Source organism: Microtus ochrogaster, chromosome 7, assembly GCF_000317375.1.
Source record: "Microtus ochrogaster isolate Prairie Vole_2 chromosome 7, MicOch1.0, whole genome shotgun sequence".
Classification (NCBI taxonomy): domain Eukaryota; kingdom Metazoa; phylum Chordata; class Mammalia; order Rodentia; family Cricetidae; genus Microtus; species Microtus ochrogaster.
The window spans coordinates 38,400,997-38,420,707 of NC_022014.1; the positions used below are offsets into that span (position 1 = coordinate 38,400,997).

General features: G+C 48.1%; 1 protein-coding gene across 9 annotated transcripts in view; it reads right to left on the reverse strand.

Annotated features, from left to right (window-relative positions):
• Rai1 (retinoic acid induced 1) overlaps positions 1 to 19,711 on the reverse strand; it is a 99,269-nt gene that overhangs the window by 72,228 nt on the left and 7,330 nt on the right. For 6 of the 9 annotated variants that reach the window (XM_026780842.1, XM_013347191.2, XM_026780848.1 and 3 more), the window contains exon 2: positions 13,997 to 14,261. The exons of the other annotated variants lie outside the window; for them this stretch is intronic. The gene's annotated coding sequence lies outside the window, so the exon portion shown is untranslated. The remainder of the gene's footprint in view (positions 1 to 13,996; positions 14,262 to 19,711) is intronic. 9 annotated transcript variants of the gene reach the window in all.

The window sequence follows — 19,711 nt, forward strand, 5'->3', positions numbered from 1 at the left end:
TAGGTAACTGGGAGGCTAAGCCACTCACCGAAGGCACCAAAGTCTCAGAACATAAAGCATGGCCTGTCCCATGAAGGCCAAAAATATGGTGGCACTCTTTCTAAATGCTGGTGATGCTCCTGAGAAGAGGTGAGAATAGAGATCCCAGACCCTTACTTGCAGAATGGGCAGGGTTGATAACCAAGTCTGCCAGCCATGTTTCTCCCAGGCCTGTCTCTCACTCTAAGGCTGTTTGTTGGTGAGCCTTTGGTTTGAATATAGTTGATTTTCTCCCAACTCATGAAGGAATTTACCCCCTGAAGTCTTCGGTTGTGATGTTTTGAAGGAGCATGATCCCCACAGGCTTATATATTTAAATGTTTGATCCCCAGTAAGTAGAACTATTTGGAAAGATTGGGATGTGTAGCCTTGTTGAAAGAGGTGTGTCACTAGAGATGGGCTTTGAGGTTTCAAAAACCCACACCATTCCCAAATTAGCCTTATGCTTATAGATCAGATGGAACCACTCAGCTACTGGCCCAGTGCCATGCCTATCTGCTGGATGCCATGCTATCCACCACGATGGTCACGGACTCACCCTCTGAAACTGCAAGAAAGCCCCTAGTAAGCTCTTCTATAAGTTATCTTGGTCATGGTGTCTCTACACAGTAACTAAGACACCTGACAAATCCATGAGGAAATAGAAACTTAATCCACTGTGGCATTTGGAGGTGGAGCCTTTGAGAAATGTTAGGTTTGATTAGATCAATGGAATAAAAAATCTCATGGTTGTGTCCTGATAGCTTTTAGGGAGATAAGAAAGACCAGAGCCAGAGATATACATGCTGCCACCATCCTATGATACACCAGGGCCTGTACAGTGCTGTTTGGACCCATACTTCCCATGAGTCCAAAACTGTGAGTCCAAACCAAGCCTCTACTAAAGTAGCCCATCTCAAGTACCATGTTATAGTAATGAAAAGTTAATATAATTTTCCAAATATGTTAGTGTGGAAACTGAAGTTCATTGTGTTCCTAAACCTCAGTCTCTTTACCTTTAAAATGGGAAAAATGGCAGGGAATTCTTCATGTAAAGAATGAATAGAAATTAGTCCCCATGGGGTTTGCCATGGCATGAGACCTCAATAAATGTCACTACTGACAACCGTCATTTCCTCCTGCTCTGTGAGATCTCAGTCTTCCATTTGAGCTCAATATTGAATTCCAGTTTTGTGGTGATGGTCTTAATACTGACTTTGGAAATCCTGTTTAACTGTGCTTTCAAGTCAAAAGCTCCACTACTTGGTCCCAATGCTGAGTGACCACCAACATGTGGTCTGGGCTACAGTGTCTATCTTTTCAAATGGCCAATGGAGGCCCTTTGATCAGGCCAGAAACTGGGGTTCAAAGGGGCTCAAGCTGAGAAAGGTGGCAGCCAGGGTGAGATTCTACCTCCAAATAAGGAAGAGTCTGCTTACTGGCAGAGCTGCCCAGAAATGGAAGGTGCAAGCAGCAACTGTGGTGTGAGTGGCCTGTGGAGGAAGCCATGTAAGCAGAGAAAGCTGCAGCTGCCAGAAGCTGGGCACTATCAGAGAGGACTGATGGCAGCCAGGGCCTTGGGACTCTAACAGGGCCACATGGGCAGGAGTGGATTCCAGAAGGCCGGAACTGGGCCAGAGCAAGCACTGCTGCTCCAGGACCTCACACAGCAGGACTGGATGAGAAGCCACAGAATAGTTACTTTTCTAAAGGAATACCTACTTTTAATTTTGTTTTTTAAAGAAAGAAGTACAAAAAAGTAGAAAGAAAACAAAAGTTCCAAGCTTCCCTCACTCCATGAGTTTCTGTCAACTCTTTCTAGTCATTTCTTCTACAAACTTCAATTTGAATTAGAAATTTTCATTACTAAAATGCCTTCAACTGAGGTATAGTTCACATGTTAGAAACCTCACTTCTTTAAGGGCTGGGATATAACAGGGAAAGAACATGTGTGCAGTCTGCATGAGATTCTGGGTTTGATCTCCAACACTTCAAATAAAATGCACAAGTCAAGAGGGGCTTGTTTCATCCTGAGCTGCTCAACTACTCCTACCACCTCCTTTCAGAATGCTGCTGCTGCTAGTCCAGGTCCCTCCCTCCCCAGCCCATGGTCATCACACTCCACACACTTGCCAGCTCTGGACCTTTCTTTCTCTTTCTGTCTTTCGATGGAATTTACTTAAAATCTTGTATATGCAGTGACAAATACATAAATAAAATTAGAGCATTATCAGTGCAAAGTCAGATACACTTGAACCCATTAATTTTAGCCTTCTTCATTCCTTTGTTTTAGTCTTTTAAAAGTATTTTTATTAATTTTTGAGGATTTCTTAAATGTGTTTTAATCATATTCACCTCATTTCTCTTCCTAATTCTGCCAAGATTCATCCCTATCTCCTTATTCCCTCCCAACTTTTTAAAAAAAAATATTTATTTATTATGTATACAATATTCTGTCTGTGTGTATGCCTGCAGGCCAGAAGAGGGCACCAGACCCCTCTATTGTGAGTCACCATGTGGTTGCAGGGAATTGAACTCAGGACCTTTGGCAGAGCAGGCAGTGCTCTTAACCTCTGAGCCATCTCTCCAGCTCAACTTTTTTTTTAAAATAACCAATAGAGTCAAATGTATGCTAAGCATATATTCATGGGTGTGGAACCATACCGAATCTCCTTCCTCCAGAAGCTCCTCAGTTAGGGGTGGGAGCTCATGAGCCTCTCTTTCCCTTCCATACTAGAATATCAAATGGCTTGATCTTGCACTGGTCTTAAGCAGTCTACCATAGTAGATGTGAGGTCATGAGCAAAACCATCCTATCGTGTTTTTCTAGACGTTTCTCTGGCCTTTCACATCCATTATTGATGTTTTGTTTGTTTAAGATCTCACTATGAGACCTTGGTTGGCCTGGAATGCAAAGATCAGCCTGCCTCTGCCTCCCAAGTGCCAGGATTAAAGGCGTGTGCCACCCACACCTGGGCACAGTGCTGTTGGCTTTTGGTTTTTGTTTTGTTTTGAGTATTTGGGTTTTTTGAGACACATCTCTCTACATAGCCCTGACTGTCCTGGGTCACTGTGTAAACCAAGCCGACCTTAAACTCCTAAGAGTGCTACCACACCTGACTTCAGCATTAGTATTTTTGATGTATGCTTTTCAATTCCTTTTTCCACCAAGCATTATATAGTAACCATTTCTATAGTCCCCAAGGCTTTACTTATGCTTGATGTTTACAAGTACAGGGGGTTTGGTTCTTTCTGTTTGTTCATTGGTTAGTTTGGGGGAACCCCCCCCCTCAAAGTCTCATGCAGTCAGGACTGGCCTCACACTTATTATGCAGCTAAGGACTATGACCTTCTGATTCTCCTCCATGTTCAGTTTCCTGAAAGCCAAGATGATAGGCATGCACAATACCTGATCCAAGGAGAGATTTTACCCCACAGTTCACTCAGTCGTAGGAATACCACTCTCCACCCCTACTATTAGTGTAGAGGCATTCCTTCACCTCCGTGCCCTTTTACAGACTTTATGGCAGCCACACAGCCTACTTAACAGAAGTCATACCCTCTTTCTGCTTATTCAGAACCTTTCATGGTCCCCATCCCCTATATGTTATGCACTCTGCATATGCGGTACTGCCAGAGCTGGGGAGGCCAGGATGGTAGGGATCCACTGTCACCTCCTCCATGCTTGTCAAGTACAGATATTGAACTTGGAATGTACAGTGGCCTCTCCTCCTCCCATTGTCTGCCAGTTTCCCCTGCTCCAGATACACTAGCCTCCTTGTGCCTTGCACACACCAGTGTAAGACCCTCAGGGCCTCTGTGATGGCTTCCCTTCGCCTGGAGTATACTCCTAGCAGGTCTGCTTTTTCTTTGAAACACTCACCACTTGACACTGTCTGGTACCTTCTCTCTAGCTGAAATATAAACCCTAAGGAACACTATCTCACTCACTGATGTCCTCAGCACCTACCATGGAGTTGCAGCTTGGCCTGGTAACTGGGCAGTTTCCAATAAAATATGCAACATGCTAGAAGTCCATGAAAAATCTAAGCATCCAGACACTGGACACTGGCAGTCCTCCACCTGCAGACACATGGCATCTCCAGCCACAATCTGCATTTTATTACTCGAGATGGCCTTTTTGAGTGAGGAGAGAGCACCTAAAATCCAAACTTCATTTCCACAGAAAGCATGGGTGTGGTCACATGGGGATATACACTTGCAGGACTACCATCAGTAGGCCTTGAAAGGGTGGCCTGGGAGACAGTGAATTCCAGGGAAACCAGTGTTTCCCCTATGGCTGCTGCTGCCCAGTGTTGCTCAATGGCCCCTTCCATCACCAGTCCTAGATGCTCTCCAGCTAATGGGCCTTCCCCAGGCATACTAAGCTCTGCTGCCAGAAGCAGCAGTTCTTTCTTCATCCCATGGTTTCAAAGGTCATACCTGAGAACGACAGCTGCATATGTGCTCTGTGAGAGGGGATAGGTGACAGGCCTCCTACATCCCAGCCTGACCTCTAGCAGAGCCTAGCAGCAGGCCCTACTGTGTGGTAGTAAGCTACATCTGCACTGGGCCAGGAGGAAGGAAGGTCTGTCTGGTTCACAACACGTGCTTGTTGGTTGCCCAATGTGTATCAGGGTACAAGGATGCCTACCCTGCGGTTGTGTGGCAGTGAGGAAACAGGCCTGGAAGGACAAGGGCTGGAACCCAGATAAGCTGCTGTAGAACACCATTGGGAAGGAGGGCCTCCTTTGGGCCCAGGGCTCCCTGTCCTAGGCCTCTCAGACCCCTCCCCCAGCCTTGTTTCCCCTAGAGAGGTTTCCAGTATACCACACTCAGGCTTTTGCTGCATTCCTGTGAGTCATTATCCAAACAAACCGAGTGATGGAGAGAAGGGATCTGGGGAGGGGGTGGGGAGAAGAAGGAAATAAGACCCCTCCTGCCTCCCATGTACACGGGGCTCCCTGGGAGAGCTTGAGCAGCAGGCTGGCTTTTCTTTTTTTTCCAGAGTCATACAATGTAACCCTGACTTGGAACTCACTATGCAGACTCCGACCTCGAAACAACAGAGATACACTGGTTCCTGCAGGATTAAAGACATGTACAACTAACTACACCTGGCCCTGGCTGGCCATTGTGAACAAAGAACTTGCTGAGTGACCTAGGAGACCTTAGCCCTCTCTGGGTCTCTGAAGAAAATGACCACAAAGGTCTATGTCTATGAGATGCAAAGGTTCCCATGGAGGCTCTATCTGATGAGGTCAGTGTTGCCCTTGTATCTTCAAAGCAGCCTGTGGCCACTTTCTTGCCTCAGTTTCTCTACCTCTGAAATGAAAGGGCAAGTCTGTGGTAGGCCCAAGGGGCACACTGTTCAGGTACCAGCTGTTTAATAGGTTAAGACATAGAGAGAGAGGCCTGTATCTGTCTCACTTAGTCTCTGCTCTCTGAGTCTAACCTATTCTCCCCTGATGCAGCTACCACCTGCTCAGGACTTCTTAGCAGGGTGCTAGCACACAGGCTTTCCCATCAGCCAGCATTGTCACATGGTGATCCCAGGGTGTTGTGGGAGTATGGGAACTGGCTGGGAATCAGTCATGGGCTCCCTGCACCTTCCCCCAGTATCCTGCTTGTGGCTCTCAACCTGTGTCAAGTGAGAATAGCCAGGGCCTGAGAGGCCAGGGACATCCCCTACATATTTCTTGCAGATGTTAATGGGGGCCCAACCTCTGTGCCTATGGCCTCCAGAGCCTCTAATGAACTGCATCATGGAATGTAACTTGCTCAAGTCCTCAGGGAACCTGTAGCTCCCCAGACGGCTCAGCTCTCTCCTTCTGGCCACACTATCTCCTAGCTCTTCCCCAAACTGCAATTAGCAAAGCAAACTCCCAGCTCAGAGCTTTTGCATTGCTGTCCCCTGCACTGCTCTTCCCTGATCACTACTTCTTGCTGGAAGTTCCAGCTCACCTGCTGCTACGTCAGTATACCTTCCCTGACTCCCTAATTTCAACCATTGTAGGTTGAATGTTCCCGAGCCCCTCTCTGCTCTCATTTTTATTCCTGTTTCTGCCCTTCTGATATGCTCTGTACTATTCTCAACTAGCTTGTTCACTATCTACTTCATGGTATCCCCACCACCCTGTCAGAAACTCTACCAGGCCACAGAGCATATCCCACCCCTGTGCAGTAGGCCACAGCCCCACAAGCATCTGACGGGTGAATCACAGCCCTGTCACTCAAGAAAGCCTTATTGTGAGGTAGTCTTTGAAGTCTCCTGAGATGGAGGAAAGGAATGTGGACCCTCTTCCAGCATAAGCCTCTCAAATAGGGGTTTGCTGATAGGTGTTAGCTGGTCCTCACTGTCCTATATTCAACCCCACACCATGGTGCCAGCCAGGACATTGCTCAGGCCCTCAGCTCTTGGATTCTACATTCACCTATGGCACTATGCACCCAGGGATCTTCTCCAGTGGCCTGGGCCCAGTCTGCTACCTTAACTTCTACATCAGCATACGCTCTTTGCCTTCAACCCAGGGAACTAATGTTCCACAACCATGAACCAAAGACCAAAGTCCCCCTTCAGCCTACTGTCTGTCACCTAGCCCATCTTTACTGGCCAGGTCCAATAATCTGGAGACCTCTTCCCAAACACACCCTTCCTCTGAAAACCATTCTTTCCTTCCACTGCTCTGTGAATGCATGTCCACTTTCTGGCCACGCAGATACTCCATATCTGCAGCTCCCCTGTTGTCCTTTGGGATCTTGGGGCCTCTGAAATAGGTGTTTACATGACAGTTTAGTCTTGTGTGCGTGCATATGTGTTTATGAGACGTGTGTGGTGTATGTGCACATGAGCACCTGGAAGCCAGGAGACATCTGCTGTCCTCCTCTGTCACTCTCCACCTTGTCCCTTTGAGGCAAGCTCTCTCACTGAAGCTGGAACTTGTGTTTTTCCACCATGCTAGTAGCCAGCAAGGCCCAGCAATTCACTGTCTCATCAATCCTCAGTGCTGGGGATACAGTCATGTGTGAGACCACAGCTGGCTTTTAAGTGGATGTTGAACATGAATTCAGGTCCTCATTCTTTAACAGCAAACATCTCTCCAACCCCACCAGACCATTTTTTAAAAAAATAAACAACAGAAACAAATTAGTAAGAAAGCGAGCATAATAAAAGAACAAGTCTAAGGTTCTAGAAAGAAGTTCCCAGTAAAGTTCTATTCCTCAGCAAGTTCCCTATCCCCTGTGTAGACCATAAGGCCTAGGGGGATCAAATTCAGAGGTAGGGAGAGGTCTATCAGTCAGGATGGGTATATGTTATGCTGCTGTAACAAAATGTCCAAAGCTTAGCCGGATCAGGTTGCACAGGCCTGTAATCTCAACTATTCAGGAGATCAAGGCAGAAGGATCACAAATTCAAGCCCAACCTGTGCTAGAGTGAGACCATTTCAAAATAAAAAGTAAAAAAAAAGAGTGGAGTGTAGTGTGCACACCTTTAATCCCAGCACTTGGGAGGCATAAAGCAGGTGAATCTCTGTGAGTTCAAGGAAAGTCTGGTCTACATTGTAAGTTCCAGGAAAACCAGGGCTACGTAGTGAGACCCTGTCTCAAAAACAAACAAAAAACTAAAAAAGGGCTAGAGATGCATTTCAGTGGTAGAGAGATTCCCTAGCAGTTTTAGGCCCTGGGTTCAATCTCTACTAGTCAGGTGCAGTGATTCATACTTATAATCCCAGCATTCAGGAGACTGCAGAAGGACTGCAGTGTAGGCCAGCCTAGAGTAAAAAGTGAGACTCTAGAGTGATGGCTAGTGTTTACTGTTGAGGGCTGGAGAGATAGCTCAGTGGTTAAGAACACTGGGATCTGATGTCCTTTTCAGGCACACAGGTACACACACATGCAGGGCACTCACACATAGAATCACTTGAGAGGTAGGCCTCCGAGCAACTCATTTAGGAACACCCATCTTTAACTGTGGATGAGGCTTTCCCAGACAGGGGAGCCTGGACTGTATAGAGTAGAAGGGGAAATGAACATACATGCACTGCTCTCTGCTGTGCTCTGTGTGTGTGTTTGTTGAGACAGGGTCTCACTAAGCAGCACTGAATAGCCTAGTAGTCTCTATGTTGACCTTGAACTCACAGAAATCAGCCTGCCTCTGGTTTAGGTGTGTGCCACCATGCTGCTTTCTACTTCTTAACCATGGCTAGGATGTGACTAGCTGCTCAAGATGGGGAAGTCATGAATAGTAAGTCAGATTAAACTTTTTCTCCTTAAGTTGTTTTTTTCTTCAGATAGTTTATCAAAACAATGGCAGAAAAATTAAGATGCTTGGGCTAAGAAGACCTGTTAATGATTAAAGTGTTTGCTTGCAAGCATGAGGGCCTAAATTTGGATCCCTAGCATGCATGTAATAAGCCAGTTATGGTGGCACATGCTTGTAATCCCAAAGCTGAAAGAGAGAGATAAGATCCCATGAGCTTGCTGGCCAGCCAACCTAGCCTATTCAGCAAGCTCCAGGTTAAATGAGAAACCTTGTCTCAAAAAATAGGTGGTATCTGGTGTTTTGACACAGGCCTTTAATCCCAGCATTCTGGAGGCAGAGAAGCAGGCAGATTTCTGTGAGTTCCAGGACAGTCAGAATTGTATAGTAAAGCCCTAGGGGTGGGAAGGGATGAAGAACTACAGACCCACCCTCCAAAGCTCAAGGGTTCAAAAACAAATCCATATCCACTAGGGTGGTAAGGAGGATCTCTCTCACTGTGCAGTAGCCAAGACCTTTGAGAGAAGGAATCCCACACCCTAGCTATGAAGTATTTTTGCTTGACAAGGCCAGAACAAGCCACATGCCCCTGAGCAAATACAGTCCTAACTGTACTACCTCCCACCATATCATACAGAAGCAGAAGAATTTACTGGAAGCTCCTATGGCCTAGATATGGAACAGAGGACTTGAAGAGAAAGATTCTTTTAATATTCACAATAGCATAATGTTCGGGCCTCATTCAGAATGTACCCACAGTTGAAGTCTACAGCCCAGAGCCACACTGAGGTCACAATGCCTGAAAGAAACTGACCAACATGAACCTTCTCCAGCTAATTCCAGGTCCCTACACAACCCACTGCTGGCCAGCCCTTGGTTTCCACCACCAAGCTTGGATACAACAGCCTACCCAGACAGGGTCTACTAACCCTGTTCCATGTGTTCTGAGGTGCTAGGCTGGCTGCTGGCCAATTCAGTGCTTCCAGGAACAGCTCTGCCAGGGAGGCCAGACACAAAGATATGAGTCCACACCAAGATTTCATGCAGAGATTTCAAAAAACTAAGGCCTTCCATAAACCACACAGGGCCATGAGTGTAAGGGGTCTAGGGAGCAGCAAGGAGCAAAGAAAACTGTCACTGGAATTTAAATAACCCAGCCTTTGAGATGGCTCAGTGAGTGAAAGTGCTTGCTGTCATGCCTTCTTAGAACCCCATAGTGGAAGAGACCCGTCTCTCACTGGTTATCCTCTAGCTTCCACACATATGCATGCATGTGCGCGCGCATACACACACAACAAATAAAATGTAATAAGAAAAATACAAGGGGCTGGAGAGATGGGTCAGAGATTAAGAGCACTGACTGTTCTTCCAAAGATCCTGAGTTCAATTCTCAGCAACCATATGGTGGCTCACAACCAACTGTAATGGGGTCTGGTGCCCTCTTCTGGCCTGCAGACATACATAGAAGGAATGGTGTATACATAATAAATAAATATAAGAAAAAAAAGAAAAATACAAGACACAAGACCCAACTTGATGATCTTAAAAAATCCTAGCACCTATGTGTCCTCAGCATGAATATATGTGCCCAACAAATACTGGAGTCATAGCAATCACTGTCTCCCTAACTGAGTGCCAGAAGCACAGCTCACAGCTTTCTGAACTGAAGCTGTGCCCCCTACCACAGAAGTTAGGAGGCAGGTCCCTGCTTCAGCTGTTGCAAGCATGCATTCAAACAGCTCTTCACATGTCTAGGAGCTTGATCAAAAAGCATCCCCACCCACAGTACCTCCATGGGCAACCATCCTCCAGAAGCAGATAGCCTAGTGGAAGAGAAGTGAACCCTCCTCAGTGTCCAGAGAGCCCTCCTCTGCCTGGAAGCCCTGAGTTGTTGAGTTTGTTTAATGGCTACCCAATTCCTGGGATGGGAGGTTGAGAGGGAATGTGCATTGCTCACTGCCCTAGTCATCCAGGCACATTTATTGCGCACATGATACATTCCACCCTCAGAACTCCCAGGTTAGGAGAAACTACAGGTCTGGATATGAAGTCCATTCTAATGGACCATCAGTTGTCCTGTCAGCTGAGTGACTCTGGGCATTCTTGCTTCTCCTTAAGAGCTTCAGTGGTCCTTTATACAGGGCATATTAGCAGGATCCACTTCAAGGTGGTAACAAGCTATAAGGCACCATGAGCTTCAGGTACAAGAAAGTACTCAAACACAAGGTAACAGGGCTGTACATGTTCCCTGGTCAGCCTGGACAGGGTCTTGAGATGAGCCAGAAGAAACATTCTACTATTCCATTAACCAGAGTACACTGTCTGCCTGGCCGTGAGGCCGTCTAATGACCCTGGCACCCTGCCAGTTTACCTGCAAGGACATCTTGGGGTAAAAACAAGGGTGGGGCCAACTTCTGTCTAAAAATCAGGCATGTTTGACTCCAGCCACCAGAAGAGGCTTATCCACCAGGGCCCACACATACAGTCTTGACCCTCGGGTCCATGCACACAGTAGGACCCCAACAAATATCCGAAGCTTAGACTGCCAGTGGTGACCACGTGGCCTCAACAGGGAGCTACTGAAGTTTGTGAGACAGGAGACAAACTTCTGCTCGCCTTTCTAGACTCAAGCCTCTGCCCTCAAGTGAGCAAGGACTGTGTCTTGACCCAGTCAGCCTCTTGCTCCAGTTATTTCTCTGCCTGGCATGCTGTTTCCTCTGAACATCTCACATCCCCCTCCAAGCTGAAGTACGAAGCTGGAGTTCATACATATATCAGTTTTTTCCCTAGCAGAGTAGTATTCCTTTCCAGGGCCAAGCCCTACAGAGGACAATGCCAGAATCTAACTTCCCCTATGCCCCCAACACCGGTCCACACAGGCAGGCCCATGGGGACTGCTTATGCTCAAGGATTCTGGCTCAGATGGTACAGAGGACTGGGGTGGGGGGGGGTACACGAGATGAGCCAGGAGGGAACAGAAAGGAGTTTAGTGGGGTGAGTCATCTATTTGTTTATATGTAGGGAGGGGTGGTCCGTGTGGTATGAGAGGACAACTATAGGAGTCAGTTTCTCCTTCCACCATGTGGGTTCCAGGGCTCAAGCTTAGGTAGATTCTCAGGCTTGGTGGCCAGCACCTTACCCACTGAGTCAGTATTCTTCCTTTGTTTATTTGTATTGTTTTGATTTGTTTGAGACAGTTTCCCTGTGTAGCCCTTGTCCCGCGCTACCGTCTCGCCGGCAAGAACGACGAGGCACACTCAGGATCCTTCTGCAGAAAAGCTTTAATGCATCTTGAGAGGGAGAGCATAAGCCTAGAACTCAAGAGATCCACCTGCTTCTGCCTCCCAAGAACTTGGATCAAAGGTGTGTGCCACCGCAGCCCCCACCATCACCACCACTGCTGCCACCTCATGAATTTTTCTTTTTTAAAGCCACAGACAGTAAGGATTCGAACTTGAGCAAAGGTGCATAACCAGAAAGCCCTACTACCATATGGGACAAAGCCAAAAGGAGCAGCAAGAGAGATGAGGAGGAAACCTTCACCCGTCTAGGATGATAAAATTGGAAATTTTGAATGAACTGCTAAAGGATTCACTCCAACATCCTAACCAATGGGTAGACTTCAAAATAGGTATGAAGCAGCTAGTTGTGACGGTTCACACCTACAGTCTCAGCACTTAGGAGACCAAGGCAGGAGGATGACCATGAGCTGGAGATCAACCTGAGCTACATAATGAATTCCAAGCCATCCTGGACTACAGAGTGAGACCCTGTTTCAAAAACAGTAACAACAACCAAAAAACAAAACAATAGGAATTAGGTTTGTGTGCTGCATGTGACAAGAGGACCCCACAGGCCAACGTACAAGCATAGTAGCTATAGCTGATTGCTAACAGGCATTCATAAATACTAGTCATATGAATAAATGAAAGAATGCATTTAAAACTAAATGCTCTCCGGTAAGGGGAGGGGAGAAACAGGACCTATCCTCTGATTTCATCTCTTTAGTGCTTTCTTCAGCCCAAGTGGGGTGGCTGGGAGAGCAAAAGGGCTAAGAGGGGATGGCAGGTTGGGTCTGAGGTAGTTGTGCTGTGTGGTGGCTCTAGGCATCACCTTAGACAGAGCCTGGAGAATTCCAGAGGAAGCTAGAGTCAACAGATATAGAAGCCCTGGGTGGAAGGGAAGAGAGCTTGGAGAGGAGCCCATGACTACCTGAGCTGCATTCAGCTCTGAGTTACCTGGGAGGAGCCTAACTAACTAAGCCATTCCATGGTGCCCAGATTAGCTCCTACCCAAGTCTAGGACTCCCATTTCCATAAGCAGTACTGCACTCTTCTTGGCCTCTTCTTGGCTTGTGAACAAGGTGCATTCTCACACATGAATGCATGAGTGCATGACAACACAGGCAGGCAGGCTCTCCAATTACAGTCTCCCACCCTGGCCGTGCCTCATTATGGGCAGCGCTCATACAGACAACAGATCATTTCAGTGCCTTCATACAACAGGCCTGCCACACACAGCTGCTTACCAGATGAAATATATTATTACTATAAACAGTCACAATGGCAAAGAAAAACCATCAGAGCCAAGGGGACCTGGGGCCCACTGCTGCCCTTTTACAACTGATCTGAGTGAGACCCAGCGCCCTTTCCCCCAAATCAGAGAGCTAGCCCATTCCTCAGCTGCCAGCTGCTCTTCAAAGTTATCTGACCCCAGGGCCCTGAGTAGCCTGTAGGGTAACAAACAACAAAGAGTTAAGAACATTTGTTCTTCCACAGGACCCAGGTTCAATTCCCAGCACCCACATGGAGGCTCACAACTGTCTGTAACTCCAGTTCCAGGGGACTTGACACCCTCATACAGACATGCATGCAGGCAAACGCCAGGCCACTGCCCAATGGGGACAAAAAGTGGTGTGTTGGTGTATGTTTGTCACCCAGCACTTGGGAAGTGGAGGCACAAAAATTGAGAGTTCAAAGCCAGCTATGAAACACCATACCAACAACCAAAAGGCAGAGGCTACAGCACAATGGCAGGAGCCCCTATCAAATAAGCTTTGCTCTTAGTTCCATTGCCAGCACCACACAAAGCAGGGGAAGAGTCCCAAAGCACCTCTTCCCTAACACAGAGGCCTCACTCCACATGGCACACATGCTGAGCCATACCCAAGAGAATCTACCAACCACAGCAATAGTCACATAACTATATATTGGTCCATAAATACAGATATATAGCCACCAACAGTACCCACTTACACATGAGAACTCACATACAACAAAAGTCCTCACAGGTAACTAAAACATGTACAAATTGGGAACCTGTCAAAATCAGCAGCCCCTCTGTTATTAGTCAGCAGATACAGTAGCACATATCTGTAATTAACACTGAGGAGCCCGAGGCAGGACGATTACCATGAATTTAAGGCCAGCTTGGACCAAAGAGTGAGAGCCTATCTCAAAAAACTGAGGGTGACTGACACGACTCACATCCACAGGCGTGTACCCATCTCCTCAGGCAGCTCAATTCCACACATGGGTGGTACCCAGCCCACAGGAAGGAACCCAGATAAATCAATATTGTGCAGACAAGGAATCTCAGCCACAACCTGACAAACTCACCCATACAGGTAAAGTGAACCGGTCTTTAATAGCCACTATGTCAATAAGCTTATTAATAAAATAAAATGTACAGGGTACTGGTTGCAGGCTTATAACATACCTATAGCATCTTTTCAATAGTACACACTGTTGACGGCAGGTAGTGACCAGGCAGGGTCTGATGCTACTCCTGATGCCCCTGTGCCAGGAAAGCGACAGTCTGTGGTTTTCCATCCATTAAATTCAGCTGCCACCCAAAATGCAAGTTCAACATTCTTCTGTTTAGGAAGCATTCCACTCTTTAAGTCTTAGAAGCCTTTCCAGTGCAAACCGTCTAGCAGCTGAGATCCTCCAAGGCCCACTTCAGAGGACTTGGGTAGCTAGGACTGGAAAAAAAGAGGCTGGTTAGAGGGTGGATGGAAGCAGAGTAGTTAGAAGTCAGGCCTGGAGATTGGCTGGAAAGAGAAAGGTTGTGCCCTGTGCTAGGCCTGCATGCCTCCAGTGAGGATATGGAACTAGGACAGCAGACCCTGATTCTCAGCAAGTCCAGGCAAAAAGAGTAGTCAGGAGATGAACACAGGCCTCTGTGTCTGAGTGGAGGCTGTCTGGCTCTTGGGAGGTTAGGTCTGAGCCTTTCGAGTCTTGCTTGTCTGGCCAAACCAGTCTTTGCTTGAGCCCAGGGCTCAGCAAGGGTGAAGAGCCTTCTGAGTCCCTGTACAGACTGGTGGCTTCCTTGGCCTCTTATAAGAAAGACTGACTCCTGGTCCAAGATACTTAATAGAGATTAAGGGAGGCAAAAAAGACCTACCAAGGGTTTGTGGACAGAGAAATAAGCAGAGTGGCCACCTGACAGCTCAACAGACGGCAAGCTCTCCTCAGATTGAGACTCCCCATTCAAGGTCCCCATAGATGCACAGGACAAAGAATCCCTTGTATAGCATTACAAGAGAAAGGCAGAGCATGTGCCTCCTGTACCTACAGGAGTGGTGGCATATTCAAATGGACAGACCTAGCAGGGGTGACACTAATACAGGCAAAACACCTACCTCTAGAGACCAGAGCATGGGTAAGTTTCTTCCTTTTAACTTGTCATATTTTCCAAAAGTTCTATAATAAGCTTGTCCTCCTTTTATAGCAAGGGGAAAGGCTATTAAAGTCACCAAGTGCCTTACAAATCCAAATATACAGCATAACTCCTTTATTCTTTGCATTTATGGTGTTCATCCCATATTGTTTCTCACATTCATATCTATGGAAAGCATGCCAGCATTGGTTCCAGACTGGTGGGATTTAGAGTGTGTGTGTGTGTGTGTGTGTGTGTGTGTGTGTGTGTGTGTACACATATCCTTTTACCTCCTAAACCATGTCATTGGCCCTCTTATTTTTTTGAGATGAGGGTTTTGGTAAGTTGCACAGGCTAGTCCTGAACTCATGGGATTGAAGGGTCTTCCTTCTACACACAAGGAACTGGGATGACAGGCATGTGTGGGCCTGGCTCTCCTGCTTTTGAACTTCTCTACAGCCAACATACTAATGGTCTGATAACCTCATGAAAAACAAAAACACTGAACTGACTGGGAAGTTTTTTCCCACACACACAGGACCTCGTTATTGAGGCTGGCCTCAACTTCCTTAGTGTGGGCAGTACAGGTGTGCACCACTACTACGGGGCTAGGTATGATAGATCAAGATTGCATCCTCCCGCTTCCACAGAAATCTACTTTTAATCTGTGTGTGCCCTGAATGAAGTCAAAGAAAGGCAGAGTCCAGCTGCTTGAGAGAAAGTCTTCCTGCTAAGCCTTAAAAAACAGTATTAAATTTAGCTGCCTGCTCCGTACAAGCAGAAGGGGCAGAAGTCAACTGAATTAGTGCATCTTATTGGACTAGAGGAAAGAAAACAGATTTGGGGTGTGAATTTAGGGACTCAAAGCATGAAAAGCATGTGGAGAAAGGGCAATGTTAGAAGGGGGCAAACTTGGCAACAAAGTTCAGGAAGAGGTTTCCTCAGAGCAGGCGATGGGGCCCGGGCTCTGGAGATAAGAATGCGCCTCCCGGCCAAGCAACCAAATGGCTGCCAACTACAAGGGGCCAAGGACTGGGCTCCGTCGAGGACCAGCGGGACCTCTAGGCCCAGCATTGCTGAGGCAATGGAGTGTCTGCGCATTCCCCGTTCCTCGTTCGCGAGGCAACGCGCAAAGAAGCACCTAGTCTGTGGCGCGGGGGGGAGTGGGAGGGGGAACAGGAGCGGTATCTCTCCTCTTAGGTAGACTGCAGCACACAGGCCGGGAGCCCCAAGAGCACCGTCGCAGGTCTGGAAGCCACACCTCCGGCTTCGCGTTCCCGGAAAGGGGCCCGGCTCTGCCAGGGGCGGGGCCTTGGCTGTCGGTCCCAGCAGCGCGGAGCATGACGGGCCAGGCGCTGCCATAGCGACGCAGTGCCCGCCCCGCCCCGCGCACCTCCCGGGTGGAACGCCGCCTAGGGGGGCGCCCGGGGCTGGCGGGCAGGAAGCGCGGGCGTCTGCCCTCCCGCCGCCCGTTTCGAGGTCGTGGAGAGGAGAGGAAATGGCCCCGGAGCAACCACGCAGCTGCCTGATCGTCTGGCCCGACCGCGCCTCCGTGGATTGGGTCCTGGCCTGAGCCGCCTGGAGGCTGGCCCGTCCGGTGTCCTCACTAGGATAATGAATAAGACTCCACTACCACTACTACCCGAGGCGCCCCCTCACATTCTCTGCGGGGAAGCCAGTCTTCGTGCCTGTCCCCAACCCGGCGACCTGCACCAGTGATGGGGCAATTTGGCTCCCAGACCTAGGAGTCCGCGACCCCCAATGCTTGTCATTGCATAGTAAACCTGCTTTCCCCTCCGCAGAGCTGCCTACCCCACTGAAATCCCCCCACACGCCGTGTTCTTAGCTCTGAAAAGTCTGTCCTCCCAGGTGGCCATGATTCTCTCCCTACTACTCCATTTCTTCCTAGCAGCCACAGGCAGCAAAGTGGGACTGGAGCCTGGCCCTGGCTAGGCCCATTACACTACTAAGGTGTGATAGCTCCAGGGAGTAAATTCGTTAGAAGTGTTCAGAAGTCAAGCGGCAGAGCCCAAGCTTTGCCTGTCTACCGGAATGGGCCTCGTCACCCAGCTCCGGCTGATTACAGCCCAACTAAGGCCAAAAGCAAAGGCTTGACTTCCCATACCTCCTCCCTCTCTCGCCTACCCAAGCCTGGCTTCCCTTCTGAGCCGCCAATCTGAAGCCACACAAAGGCCTGTTTGTTTGCTTTCACTGCGACTCCCCCCTGGATCCTATGTCTTTTCTTTGCTACCTGCCGGCAGGGCTTCCTCTCTCAGCCGCCAGTGGGCTGAAGAGGAGGGGCGGAAGGGAAAGAGGGGCAGCCATTGCAGAAAGCCCTGCCTCATGATCACCCCCTTCATTCCTAGAATCCACCTCCCTAGTACAAGGGGCTCTCAGTTTGACGGCTTAACAAATGACAATGATACTGGAGGCCCTTCAAGGTGTCTTAGAATATAGGGTGCCAGCTGGGTGGGGAGACGTCTGGGTAGGGGGAGGCGAGCAGATAGGCTCACCCAGCCTCCCCCTCTCCATGTGAACAAGATTTGTTTGTCAGGAAGGCTGCCCTGGCTTTCCAAGCAACCTACAGTCTGCCAGGAGATATGGAGATGAACGGGACCATTGGAGGCCTCATTGGAGCAGGCAGAAGGATGGTGCCCGGTTCCTAGTTTCCACTCAGATGGTGGGTGCCCTCTCAATGCCCACCTTGGTCAGGCACCCCGAGGGAATGTCTTTTGTCTCAGAAGCCCTGCACAGTCAATGTGAGCTGAAATAAGGCTTTCACAGGCAAAGAAAAACAAACAGCCACATTCCACATCACCTTCTCTACCTGCAGAGGGAGGCTGCCCTCTCTCCCCATTCAAATAAAGAAATTCGACACTGATACAGCACAGAGATAGGCAATCTGGTCTAGCTCCTCCACCAGGGCTCTTTTATTGCACCTTGCCAAGCTGGGTGGCCCAGGGCGGGTTCTTACTTCCCTGGGGCCTCTGTTTCCTTTCCAGGCTGAGTTTAACCCCTATCGCCACTTCCAGGATGAAAATACTGTGCCCACCAGAGAGCAGAGGAAACCAAAAGAAAAAAAAAATCACAGGAAAACAACAAAAACAAAACAAAACCCTCCCTAGTCAGAATTCAAAATTCAACCTCAGGCCTCCAAACCTTAAAATGTTTCTTTCCAGATCATCAGTCGATGAGATCTATGAAACTGTGAATGACTAATATGAGGGGATAGGTAGTAAGTAGGGTTAACATGGCACTCAATAGTTGTGATTCTCAACTGGTTGAGGTCATGTGGGACCCTTAACCTTTCTGAGCTTTAGTTTCCTTGATAAACCATACCAAATAGTGAGGCTTCGAGAGGAACACCCAATGCCTGGCACAAAACAGGCACAGATTAAATGACAGCCTCTCCTGACCATCACTTTCAGCATCCCAAGAGACAGGCCTTCACTCATCGGAGGAATCAACCTTCCCTTGCCTTTTCCTTCATCAACTGGCCGTGTCTGCAAGTATCTAATCCCCTCCTCCTCCCATCTCCATCCTCTAGAAACTTCAGGTAAAGGCCATGGCCACCCCACCTGAGGTCCCTAAGCTCCAATTCTGCCCAGGAGACAGTGTCACCTCAAGGGAACAAAGCCAGCCCTGTCAACATTATGCTAAGTCTGACTTGGCAAACCCTCTATTTTTAGTGCTATTTTGAGCCACAGTGGGGATTTTCTGTGCTGTCTCAAAGGTATCACACATCGGATTGCTTCCCATCCCCACTCCTCTCTGTGCTTGACATGAAAATGTTCTTCCTCTTCTCTCTCTCTCCACCTACTAGAGAATATAATGCAAAGAAGGGCAAGCAGGTAGGCTTCAGTCACAGAACAGCCTGGGACAGCAATGGCCTCTATTCTCCCATACCTAACCTGATCTCCTCAATCTCCACAGTACAACATAATAGGAGCTACAGTTCCTCAAACCAGAAGAGGCAAAGAGTTTTTCTCCTTAGCATCTCCCTACCTCTGGAAGCTTCTCCCAGATCCCCTAAGGCTTAGTCTTTTTCTGGCAGTCAGCCTTGCAATAACACCCTTCCCCTCCATTCCTACCTTTAGCGACTGGGTCATGCATTAGACTACAAAGACTGCAGAAGGCCATCACTGGTTCTGCACTTTCCTTTTAGCTCAGTCCATCACAACTAATCATGCAGTTGTGATTATTACAGTCCTATCTGCAATGCCAGCGTGTTCACCAGAATGGACACTTCAAAATGGCAGGGATTATATATCTATGCAGCTACTAGCACTTTTGCAAGCAAGGCTTGTTGAGCCCTCAGTGCTATAGATGTCTTGGCCAGCTGGTTTGCTGTTATAGTGACTGTGCACTGCAGAGTATTCTGCAGTATCCCTTAGCTGAGACAACCAAGACTGTCTCCAGACATGACTCAAACATTATCCAAGTGACAAAGTCAACTCAAATTGTGAGCCACCTCTCCATAGCCTATCCCAGTGCCCCTGCAATGAATGAATGCATAACTCCACTCCACTTCAGAACAGGTGGTTTTGATTTTACCTCTTATCTCAATTACAACATTTGGTAACAGAGCAGTTAGCACACAAAAAGCAACTTTCCCACCCCAGATCTGGATTGCAGATGCTTTAAAAACTATGTGTCACCGGGCGGTGGTAGTGCACGCCTTTAATCCCAGCACTCGGGTGGCAGAGGCAGGCGGATCTCTGTGAGTTCGAGACCAGCCTGGTCTACAGAGCTAGTTCCAGGACAGGCTCCAAA